Source organism: Euphorbia lathyris, chromosome 5 (genome assembly GCF_963576675.1).
Source record: "Euphorbia lathyris chromosome 5, ddEupLath1.1, whole genome shotgun sequence".
NCBI lineage: Eukaryota > Viridiplantae > Streptophyta > Magnoliopsida > Malpighiales > Euphorbiaceae > Euphorbia > Euphorbia lathyris.
The window spans coordinates 71,093,991-71,107,322 of NC_088914.1; the positions used below are offsets into that span (position 1 = coordinate 71,093,991).

Sequence of the window (13,332 nt, forward strand, 5' to 3'; positions counted from 1 at the left end):
ATTAAAACTCTCACTCAAACACGTTTGTTGCCACGTAAGGGACGTGGCCTAGAAGGAGTAACCGCCCTCGGCGGTTACTTCAGAACACTTATAAAAAGCCATAAGGCCAGAGGGGGAGGTACGTTCATATTTTTCCGGCAATACTATTATCAATTTACCAACCCTCCTACAAAAACTGACTTGATCGTCGGAGAGTTTTTCCGGAGATCCTGTCTCCGGTTCTGTTTTGCAGGTAACTACGGTGGAGATCATCTAATCGGATCCAGCAAGTTATCAGAATCCAACCTAAAATCTCTTTCTACTTAATCATATAGTGTTATGAAATGTTTTTACACACGAACCGAGCTATAAGTTTTCACATCCGTACTTTTGGATCCATCATTAAATTGTTATCCAAATTGGAAATCATATGCCAATGACTCTTCGGACCTTCTTCTACGTTAAAATCTCTTATCTCCATCATGGACAATTATTCCATTCATAATTGTGAATACGACATAACAATACATTATAACATTTTATTTTTTATTTTTTTTGAAGTATTATTATTATTATTACATCGGTTGAGATTATTTATTCTTATAGCCATAGGCGCATAAAGGATCCGGGTCTTCTGATCGTCAGAACCATGTTTTGACTTTCATGTCTCTATCAAATTTAAGGAGTATGTACTAAAAATTGACGATTTGATTAAATTTTGTTTAGATATTTGATAAATTAGACATTTGACCTGGTTATTGAACACGGCTTTTTTACATGTTAAGAATCTCTAAGATACAATCTAGCTTAATTTTGAGAACTTTTATATTGATGCTTAAAAACTAGTTTTTGACTACTCAGATTATAATATATACATATATTACACGAAAAAAATTTGAACAAATTCGATTTAGCAATTTTTTGTACGCACACACATGTAAAATCAACCCCCTAACCGATCAATCTGTATTTGCCACTGCTTCTAGCTTAATGGCACTACAAAAAAACAGTCTTTACTGACGGAATTTATGTTCTGTAGCGACGGTTATTGCTGTCGCTATAACCTTTAGCGACGGTTTCCAAAACCGTCCCAGAACCGCTACTACAACTGGAGTTGCTACTATAGCGACGGTGTTTGTGAGGCGCCGGGTAAGTTTCTGTGAAACGGTTAGGTTGTGGCGGTTTTGGACGGTTTGGAATTCATGGGTTTTGAAACGTTTTACTGACGGTTTTGCGTCTAGACTTTTAAAACTTCCTCTAGACTATTTTTTTTTTAATTATTTGTATTTTATATAAATATTTCAATACTTCTTATAATAAATATATAATTACAAAGTATCTCTAATGAATCAAATCAACTAATTTTTTTATCCAAAACATAACTATTCAACCAATTCTGTTTTTTTTAATAAAAAAATAATCAATTAATTGAATGAATAGTCTTTACAAAGGGTTCCAGTAACCAATTTCAAACAGTAAACAAGGAAAAAGAGCTAGCATTGGACAGGGTCTGTCGTGCCATGGCATGAGCCGTCCCATTCGCTAGATATAAGAACATGTTTACAATCCTGGATAATATTTCCTAAGTCTGATTCGTCATCTGCAGGAGAGTGAACCTTGTTAACTATTGCCAAAGCATCACATTCAAAGGGATAGCCCAGAATAGCACCTCCCTAAGAGTTAAAGCTTCCGCCACTTGTGGTTCGACTATGAAATGGAACAGCACACTCTGACATCCCATGAATGTGCCATCCGAACTTCTCAGAATTGCCCCCGTCCTGCTAGCATTGGCTTGTCGGAATTGCACTTCATTGTGCCAGGCGACGGTTTAGACCAGCAGTATGACTCCTCCGAACGACGAATGACCTGCTGCTGCTGTGTCAATTGATTGTCAGCCCAGTCGGACAGAAACCGACGAGCCGACTGAATGGCATGGACCGGCAGCATCAACTTGTTGTCCACAAACAAGGCGATTTCATTCGCTCCATATAGACCAAGCTGTCACGGCCACAATTCTAGCAACCTCCATGGAAGAATTAGCAAAAATCTGCAAAAAAAAAAAATAATCACAAAAATGATCGTGTATAAATAGATCCCAACATTCTTGCGCATAAGTGTAGCCAACAAATAAGTGTTAGTCGTGTTCCACATCTACGGGACATTAACTCTCCTTGATGCTAACGCTATTACCAAAAAATGACTTAATTTTTGACAGTATGTGGAGCTCCCACAACCTAAAGAAGTACATCAATTTACTATATAAACAAGATTGCAGAAATTCACCTCAGACTGCAGAAATCCCTTACCTGGAAGCAAAGATGTGGCTGATTTTCCTCCTTATGGCATTGATTTACCTGGAAAATGCAATTAAGTTAATAATAGCAATTTTTGTGATCAGCTAAGCAACTTGGATTCAAGAGAAGTCATATGTCATTCTACATTCTAGCAAATAATACAAAACTCATCAGGACAGGAGGACTCTAGCTTTAGAGGAGCAAACTTTGGCTCAGCAGGGTCAAGCCTTCTTAATGTGACTGCAGTTGTATATATCCACGTATTAACTTAAGTTTTTCTTAATTTTCCTAAAAAAGTTCAACGACTAAACAACAAAGGCGTTAGCCAAGATAATTAGCCAGTTAGGCTTACTGTGTGAAAGAAAATGCTGATAAGTTCCAAATTGACCACCTATAGATACATACTTGAGAGACATGACAGCTGCAGCCAAAGAAACACTAGAAACGGAGTTGAAATTAGGGAGTTGTGCAAGAAAAAAATGAGCAGAGGCAAAGAATATCATCCATGAGCTGAATACAAAAACCATTTAAACAGAAAATAGGAAAGCAAGATATTCAAGGTTTTGTTATTCAAAGCAAACTATTAAACCTCCAAATAATGTCCATAAACACACAATGCATTTCAACCTCCAAAAATCATGAATAAATAATTAAACAAAGGAGGAAATAAAAAGGAGTAGGTGATATATATAATGTGAAATGCATGCTAGAAGATCATACTAGAGTGTTCTATCAAGTAATGTCACATTCATATAACTTTGATAATATTTTACCTGACCAAATCCAACATTTACAAATGCATTGACAAATGTAGCAGCCTAATTTTGTCTAGCAGAATCAACACTAGCACCAGCCCAAACTTCAAGCAAATGTGCCTACACAAAATTAAGCAGGAAAATCATGAAAATGGCAAAGCTAACGGAAGTATCATTAAACTACCTGCCTAAGCCCCCATTCTCATGGTTATTTTTTATTACCTCACATAAATTGATACATGTGCAATTCTTTCAAATCTCTGAACAGACTTCACAGTAAACATTGAAACTCTTCTCCTCTGCTGTCTTCATATTTACAATTATTACACACTGAGGTTTTTGAAACATCTTCAATCAGAAACTACCAATCAATAACTCTAGACTATGAATGGCACTGCAGAAAGAATTATATAAGCATAAGAAGATAGAGGCATCTGTATAATAATTTTTCAAGGCAATATGACAAGTAAAACAAGAAGAATTTCATTTGCTTCTAAAACAAGAAGAAGAATTTCATTTGCTTCCATTCATGTTATTATGGTTCAATTATAAACAAATAAAATCAGTACTGTTAAGATGTAGCCATATCAAATTGTCTAGGATATAGCTTAGTTCATTCATGGCAGGATCCAGACCTAAATGTCGAAACCAAAATACCTGGAGTGGCTGGTCCAACTTGTGGGAGGAGATGGAGGTGGTGAGGGAGAACACTGAGAAGATTGGAGAGAGCGGTCTCCGCTTGCTTGGATCTACACCACAGTTTGAGCAAGTCGATAAGTCGATTAATTTCAGACAAAGAAAATTAGGTTATTGAATCCACTCATCATAGCAGATAGATGAAATTGAGCGATTACCTCCACACTATGTCTCCAATGGATGCGGTCCCTCCAGCTCTGATCAAATGCACAGGTCACTTCAAAGTGGAATCGCTATACTCCATACGGCTGACCTGTTGTGGACGATAAAACCGGGGAAGGGGGAAAGAAAGGAGAAGCAGGGTTAATCCCATAAGGATTGATTGGATGGAGGGTTTAGAGAGGTTAGTAAGGGAATGGTTTGATAGAATTAGTAATGGTTTCTACACAAAAAAAATTAGAAGGGTAAGGGATTGGAGGGGTTTTTTTTAAAAAATTTCATCAAATTTTAAACCTTCCAATTTGGTGGAATTGCTCTTGACTGTCAATATTAGAGATAAAATTACACCATTTTAAATATTATGGATAAAATTGTTTTTGATTAGAAACGTTAAATGTATTTTTATATATTATCCCTAATTAAAATAAACTCAAATAAAATTTCACCATTTTAATTAAATTAATATATTAAATTTTGATATAAATTTTTTTACATATAATAAAATAGGATAGTTGGCAGTGGCTTGAAGCCACTGCCATACCCATCGTTGCAGGAATCCTTTTCAGGATTCCTGTCAATAAGCTTGGCCTCATTACGGGGCTGGATGCGCGGTAATGAGGTCCTTTCCGGTGGCTGAAGCACTGTAATAAAACTATTTTTAACTTAGGGTTAAAAAATAGCTCCTTATAAGGAAATAATTTTTAACTATTCCTGGATTAAGAATTATTTCTATAAATAACTCCATTTGGGTGTTTAATCTGAAGAAGCGAGGCTCGTAATAATGCATCTGATTTCTGTATTTGTTTTTTTTTTTGGGGGTGGGGGGCTATTAATGTTTCTTTATTGGGTTAAGGTGCAAAAATACCTTTCTAACGTTTTGGGTCAAAAGTAATTTTACCTCTAACGTCTAAAATTGTGCAATTTTACCTTTAATATTTGTAGCCAAGAGCAATTTTACCTCTAACGTTGATAAATTGCATCAATTTCAGACACTATTATAAAATATAGTCATTTTTTTCTTTATTTTGCACCAATTGCATATCAATTTGTTCTAACAAAAAAGATATAATGTTTTTTGTAATTTAATAATAAAATTGGAGATTAATATTTATAAATTCGGTGAATTTTTTGAATTTTTTTGTCTAATTCGTACAAAAAACAGTATATTTTTAATATTTTTTTCACATTCCAATATATGTTTGTGATTTGTTACTGATAAAATAACGTATGTGTGAAGTGTAGATGACAAGATTCATGACCGAGAAGACAGTTTGATGATTATTTCTCAAATTGATCCAATTTATCAACGTTAGGGGTAAAATTGCTCTTGGCTTCCAACATTAGGGGTAAAATTGCACAATTTTAGACGTTAGGAGTAAAATTGCTCCTGACTCAAAACGTCAGGGGTACCCTTCTTTATTGTTTGGGCTTTTTAAATCCATTGAACACTTTATAAAAGTACTGCTAAAAAAGTTTTGGTATCTTTTTTTTTTGTAGTGGTAATAGTGTATATGAGTCTTTTCATTAAAAATAAATTCTTCATTTATAAATTATTGGTTACAATATTCTTAGAACTTTTTCTATGAAATTTAAGTTTTGAGTTAAATCATAAAATCATATGTTTTAAACCAATATCTGATATTATGATTTAATTCAAACCTTGATCGTAGTGACGGAACCAGAATTCCAGATAAGCCGGGGCTCAAATATTTCAGAATAAAAAAATTATAACGTCAATACAAAATATAATTATATCCAAAAGTATACATGTTGACCCGTGTACTTGCATTGCTTGAATAAATAATGAGCGACAACTGAATCATGCGATTATGCATACTTTTACAATGTTTCAGCATCGGCAGTATTAGGATAGTAGTAAAAATATCAAACTTACAATAATCTATTAGCATATTGAATTAATTTATTTAAAGACTTTGTTTAGCAAAGAGAGATTTGAGGTAAAATTAGAGGTTTAGACTACATTTAAAGATTTTGACTAGTCAAAACTCTCGTAATTGTGTTTGGTGAAAAAAATGTTAGAAAGAGCTTCAAAATGATATTGATTAAAATTAACATTAAGCTAATTAATTTTATTGGATACTTTAAAAAGAATATAAAAATATTAGGTAATCAGTTAATAACTAATAACTAATGTAATAAACTAATAACTAAATTCTATTTGTTAAATAGGACTAAAAACTTATAAATTAAATTAAGTTTTTTTGAACAATATAAATTAAATTAAGTTGATGAGACAATTATTGACTTTCTTCATATATAAAATTATTACTTTAACATTTATAAAAAGAAAAATCTTACTTTAACATTAACTTTGTTGGGTTTATATTGATATTGCATTGCATTGGAAACTTCACTACAATCTTGATAAATGACAAAAATATTAAAATGGGTTGCACTTTTCTCTTTATTAATGAAACTGTGCGTTTCACTTTATTGATGTCTTTTAAAAATTAATAATAGATCTTCTTTATATAGAAGGACAATTTATTTTGATATATTTAAACCTTTAACGCTCGTTTGGTTTGCGGAATAGAGAGGAAATAGAATAGACATTTCCAAAAAATAATTATTCCCACCTTTGATTCAATATTTTTTTTTTATGGAATAGCTATTCCATGAAATCCCTACTCCTTGTTTTCATGGAATAGCTATTCTTTAATTTATCAAAGGAATAGCCTATTCCTAATTTTGTATTTTTGTAATTTACAAAATTACCTTCCATTAAATCATCAATCTTCTCTCTAGCCCCTTACTCAAATCCTATATATTTTGACGAATCCATAATTTATATCATAAAAAAACGTGAAAAATGAGAAAAACGATTAAAAATACGAAACACAAAAACGTGAATAATGTAAAAAAAGTTACAAACACGAGAATATGAAAAAAAACGCGAAAAACATGAAAACGAAAAAAACAAGAAGACGCAAAAAAAAGCAAACACATGAATAACGCGAAAAAGTGACAAAACACGAAATATACTAAAAACATGAAAAATACGAAAAACATGAAAAAATATGAAAAACATGAAACATGAAAAAATATGAAAAACACGAAAACGTAAAAAAATACGAAAAACACGAAAACGTAAAAAATGTTAAAACATGAAAATGCAAAAAAAACGCAAACAAAACACAAAAATGTGAAAAAATACGAAAAACATGAAAAAGCGTGAATAACACGAAAAAGTAACAAAATGCAGAAAATACATATTAAAATTATGGTTTTCCACATCTTTTTATGGTTTTTTTTGTGTTTTTTTTACATTTTCTTGTTTTCATGAGTTTTTCTACATGTTTTTCCTATTTTTGCGTTTTCATAGCTTTCCACGTCTCTATAATTATGTTTTTATTGTTTTTTCGTTTTAAAAAATTTTCGTGTTTTTTCTCGTCTTTCATGTTTCCGTCTTTTCTGTTTTTTTATATATTTTTTAAAATAATATATATTAAATATTTGAACAATTTATAGTAATAATTAAAATTTTAAAAGAAATAAGACATTACATTTGAGGGTAATGTTATCTTTTGAATAAAAAAAGAGGAAATTACATATTAAAACACTTGTGAAAATTATTTTACAGTTTGATAACTCCTTTTTTTATTTTTATCATTTTCTGTTTTTTCTTAGATTTTTATTATTCTGTCATTTTTTATTTCTGTTTTTATCACATTTCAGTTATTTTTAAATTATTTCCAATTAAAAAAAACTCAGCAGTTACAATGTTTAATAATATAACCATTTCTTTTAAAAAACCTGACATTTAAAGAAATTCTTTTTATACTAGTGGTTTGTTGTAAATAGTTAACCAAATCTGACTAACATGTAACTAACCCATAAAAAAACTATCTATTCCATTCTATTTTATTCCTCCAAGCAAACATAGGAATAATTATTCCTAAGAATTTCTATTCCATTCTTTGCTATTCTATTCCATTGGAATAGTTATTCTATTTCATTCCATTCTATTCCGCTAACGAAACGGCACCTTACATCTTCTTCCTCATTCCATTTTTACAAACACATCTAACGCCGCCATCAACAGAACCTAAAGGGGGTATTGTTCTTCCCCTGCTTGATCAGGTTAAGTATTATAGTTTATGGTAGTTGTTAAAACAATTTACAAAATCGTGATTTTTTTTAAACTATTTTTAATTTTAGTATAGTGAATCCACCAGTTCATGAGTTCAACTTTTGGAATGACAGTTCAGATTTTATAAACTCGGACAACCTGAATTTATAAAAAGGCTACAAAATTTTTTTAGAACTTATAATTGTGGACAAATATTAAAATCAAGACTTCTCTAAATAAAAAATATAAACATGTTAACATGATTATTTTTCTTTTTTGAAGAATAAAAATAAAAAGAAAAAGATATTGTTAATAAACACATGTGAGCCCGTAATTAATATATTTTCATTTAAAAGAAGAATAGATATCGAGTGTAAGTTACGGAGGTGGGAACAAATTTTCCATATACTTTTCTGATATATATAACATTATAGTTTAAAAAATCTAATAAATAAAGAAATCATATATTTATCTAGGTTGGTGTCTTGATTATCAAACTGACACATAATTATTAAGATGAAATATCATGTATTACATAAAGAAAGATATTTGTCCCAAATTTATAGTTTCGGACCGAAATAGTTTTATTTAAATTTTTTAGGCTTTCTGCAATTTTGAAGTTGTCCGGGAGTCAAACTCTTGGGATGAGGAATTGATTACTCACAAATTAAAAATAGTTTACAAAAGATCATAATTTTGTAAATTGTTTAAACAACTACCATAAACTAATCCTTAATCAACCTAAATACATGTAAGAAAATATAAGGAAAATTAGTGCGAACCTTTTATTACAAATGCATTTGATATATCTCCATATTTGGATAAGTTCTTGCAAAGTGTCTAATTGAAACTCTAGACTCTTCACAACTATCCATATACCCAACAATTTATAGCTAAAACTTACTTTTTTGGGATTTTTGTTGTTTTAGGACATAAATATTTGAATTTTATTAAACAAACATAAAAAAAAAAGAAAGTAAAAAGTTTAGATAAATGATACCTAGTTGTAGAACAGAAAGTGACAAGTTTAGAGATAAGATCCGGAAGGGAAATAGAATCAATAACATCAATCATATTTTTTAGGGATAAGGTACCAAAATAGGCCAAAGGTTTTTCGGAAAGTATCAATTTAGGCTCAACGTTCAAAATAGCACCAATATAGACTTAATATTTACAACATAATATCAATTTAGACTCAACGTTCACAATATAGCATCAATTTAGGCCTCACGTACAAAATAGTACCAATATAGGTTTAACGTTTTCAAAATAATACGAATTTAATCTTAACATTTACAAAATATATATTCAATTTAAGCTAAACGTCACAATTAATTAACCATATTATATTTTTTTCCTATTAACTTTATATGTTATCTTTTTATTTAGTTCTATTTTCTTATTGTATATAATATGATTAATTTAATTATGAGGTTTAGCTTAAATGTATATATTTTGTAAAACGTTAAGCTTAAATTCGTATTATTTCATAAACGTTAAGCCTATATTGGTGCTATTTTGTACGTGAGGCCTAAATCGATGTTATATTGTAAACGTTAAGCCTAAATTGGTATTATGTTGTAAACGTTAAGCCTATATTGGTGCTATTTTGAACATTGAGCCTAAATTGGTACTTCCCAAAAAACCTTAGACCTATTTTGGTACCTTACCCCTATTTTTTATAAAGTGGCCAACAAAAATACAAGACTTCACTTTTAATTCTTCTAAGATACTAACAAGCAAACCATAAACAAAACCTTCCATATTGGAATATCTTTCAAAATCATAATATTCTGGATTAATAGAATTAGCACTTATATTATCATACAAAATAACTCTGTAATTTTCAAACAAATATGGAACCACATATTTCCATATAGATTGATCAATACCAAAGCAATGAGATATAACTATCACTTGTTCTCATGACCACAAAATCCTAACATTGTGTTCTCCCACTATTCCCATTTTTCTTTACTTTTGTCATCTAGCTCTAAACAATTTTTACCATCTATTTATAGAAAATTCCTTCTGCATCCTTCAAGGATTCATTTAATGTTTTTTTTTTCAAACTCTATCATTCACATTCTAATGGCAGCAGTCTAAGGATGACAAAATTACACATGACATGAAATCAATATGTAATTTGAGTTTACTTTAATAGGTAATGTGTCATTTTTTAGTTGACAAAGAAAAAATACTCAATTTTTTTTGTTGAATTAGGGTTAATCCGCTACCTCAAAAATCATTATCATATTTTGCACAAACTAAACATAATATATTATCAGACTTTTAGATAGGTAAACGACATAAAATATTTAGAAATACTACTATATGTTTCTATATTTTTAAATGTTACTATTAAGGTATGCATATTGTAAAATTTCACGTGACTTGAAACCACATATTTCCATATAGATTAATCAATACTAATGCCATGAGATAGCACTATCACTTGTTCTCCTGACCCTAAAAGCCTAACATTGCGAGCTTCTCCTACTATTCCCATTTTTTATTATCTTATGCTCAAAATGACACTATTAGTACTCTCATCTTTTACTCTCTTTTTTACGATGATCTATAAATATATGTATGGAAACATGTATACATTTATATTGTTTTATGAATAATGTATGGACATAGATGAAGCAATAAGTAGATGCATTGGTAAAATAAAAATGTATTTGATAAAGATACAAGTTCATAGTAAAAACAAAATTTACATCTCCCATTAATTTCTTAGGAAAAGAGAGTTTCATAAATGGTAGTATGTTGCTTGTCATCTACTTTGAGTGAGTAGACATTTTTCCATTTGGAAGAGTTGCAGAGTAAAATTACGAGTCTTACATGTTTGATAACTTCATGTATATACATCCTTAATGCACAAACATTGATAAACATTTGGATAAAACATGAGTGAAAAAGCTCAATACAATGTTGTTTGATTCTCTAAGATATCAAATAACTGGCATCCCAGCCATAAACAAATCCTCGGATGTCCATGGATGACAATAGAAAATATTAAAAAATAATAGTTTGTTGTGGAACCAAGCATCAGGGACGATGAAAATTATTCGTTTAAAGACCCATTATCTCTTATCCAAACGGAAACACGTATGTAATGGTGACATCATTTCTTTCTCTCACGTTAAATTCTTAATAATATTAAAAATAGTAGTTTCTTGTGGAGCTCAATACTTTTTATTTGGTAATTTGATTTGTTTTTTTAGCATTTCTTCATAGATATGGTAATCTCTTATCACCGAGTCCTCCAATATTTTTAAGATCCGGAAAATTCACAGCTACAACAATAATATGCATAATGTATTACTTCGGAAGTATGATGCTAAATCAATATAATATACAAATCACCAAATAGTACATATATAAAGATACTTCAACATAAAAGGATTTGTTACATATCTGATACCTCAACAATATTTACTGGAAAACAAAGAAACAAAGAAATACATCAAGTATAACCATACACGTAGAGAAAACAACTTGAGTAGAGAAAAGTAGGAATGCATCCTTTAGGTTGAGTGATATCAAGTGTTATATGCCGGAGAATGAGAAGGACAACAATACCAGGAGAAGATAGTTGAGACAACTGACCACTTGTAGGCATGAGTTCAATAACTGATGGTCCGCCAACATTTTGATTCAGATATTCACAAACCATAGGAGGAACATTTCGGTCGTTTGAGCTTTGCAAAATATGCCAAGGGACTTTAACCATAGGTAGAATATGTCTCATGCCGCTTGAGAACACAACTTGGGCATAACTCAAGGCTATGTCAGTTCTCATATTGAATAGGGTCCGTGAGAATTCTTGAACTGCCTCTGATTCCATGTCTCCACCTACTACCAATGGAGCATACCCAGAGCACCATGCTCTATAGTTGGAACGCATTCCTTCAAACATTTCTTCTAGTTCTTCTTTCTCGAATCCTCCTTTGTAATCTTTGTCATTCAATACCCTGTTTAATTCCGTCAAAATACACATTGTAATTGGTTAGTGGTTACTGGTTACTGTTATAGATTTTTCAAATTCAGATGCAATTATAGATTTTTCAAATTAAGATGCAATTTTAACCTTATCATTTATTACCCTGCTTAGTTCCATCAAAATACACATTCTAACTGGTTAGTGGTTACTGTTACAAGAATATTCTTTACATTTTCTAACTAAGCTGCAATTTTAACCTTGTCATTTTTACCCTGCTTAATTCCATTAAAATACACATTCTAACTAGTTAGTGGTTCCTGTTACAAGAATTCCCTTTATATTTTTTAATTAAGATACAATTTTAACCTTATCATTTTTACCCTTTTAAAAATAAATCAATCTAAAAATGTAAAAAATTACTAATGAATTTCAATTTGTGGGTGTATATTCACTTCAAAAATGGTAAAATTTGGTTAGATTAGAAACAGGTGCATAAAATTATACCATTGCTTATTAACCCTATAATTGAACCTGCCCAAATGTGTTAGGAGTATCTTTAACCATTAATTAATAGTATTTATCATCTCTAAGAGCATCTCTAACCCACTAAGGAGATTTGACGCTAGCATCAAAATGTATGCACATCAAAAATAATTTTCGCTTATAAATTGTTAGGTGTAATATTCTTAGAACCTTGTCTATGAAATTTAAATTTTGAGTTAAATTATAAAATCATATCTTTTAAACAAAAATTTGATATTATGCTTTAACCCAAACGTTGATAAAGTTAATGATTAGTTTATGGTAGTTAAAATAATTTACAAAATCATTTTCTTTTTTTAAACTATTTTCAGTTTTCAGCTGTAATATATCCTTCGAGCTAAATACTACCAAACAGTCATTCAGCCAATCATCTGACATTCGATTTCTCAAATCGCTCTTTACAATATTCATTGCTGAAAATACTCCTTCAACAGAAGCGGTTGCAACTAGTAAAAGCAATGCCAATTCAATTAGGCGATACACCAATGGAAAAGTTTGAGCTTTTCCAATTGAAATCATCTTCTTTGAAAGACATCCTAAATCTTCAATAGCAGCAAAGTTTATATCTCTTTTAACATCATAAATATACATTTCAAGCTGATTCTTAATAATCAGAACCTCGGTCCATGAGAAATCTTCTGAATATATTTCAGCTAGATGAACTAACTTATCACCATTAAAGTTAGAAAAAGAATCTCTAGCATCAAGACATGCCACAGAAAGAAGCAAGTCTGTTGTTAATTTTGGAAAACGATCATGCATCTCAAGTCTGATCTTATCAAGTACCTAGTATTTCAAAAGATAAAGCATTGAAATCAAGCTGGACCATTCAAACAAAAAACTTATTGATTGATAAGATTAAAAAAA

The 13,332-nt window shown here is 30.5% G+C and overlaps 1 long non-coding RNA gene and 1 pseudogene across 3 annotated transcripts; both read right to left on the reverse strand.

The window, feature by feature from the left end:
* Window positions 1-1,389: 1,389 nt before the first annotated feature.
* Window positions 1,390-4,051, reverse strand: LOC136228662 (uncharacterized). 3 transcript variants are annotated; one of them, XR_010688802.1, is made up of 7 exons: window positions 3,883-4,051; window positions 3,686-3,777; window positions 3,251-3,422; window positions 3,047-3,148; window positions 2,626-2,711; window positions 2,286-2,513; window positions 1,391-2,026 (listed from the first exon to the last, which is right to left on the reverse strand). It is a non-coding gene; the product is annotated as an uncharacterized lncRNA (long non-coding RNA). The 3 variants fall into 3 exon arrangements; XR_010688801.1 differs by having other exon boundaries at window positions 1,390-2,026; window positions 2,286-2,711; XR_010688800.1 differs by lacking the exon at window positions 2,626-2,711 and having other exon boundaries at window positions 1,393-2,026; window positions 2,286-2,333.
* Window positions 4,052-11,445: 7,394 nt separating this feature from the next.
* The window catches only part of LOC136229866 (probable esterase KAI2), a 35,425-nt pseudogene continuing 33,538 nt past the window's right edge, over window positions 11,446-13,332 (reverse strand).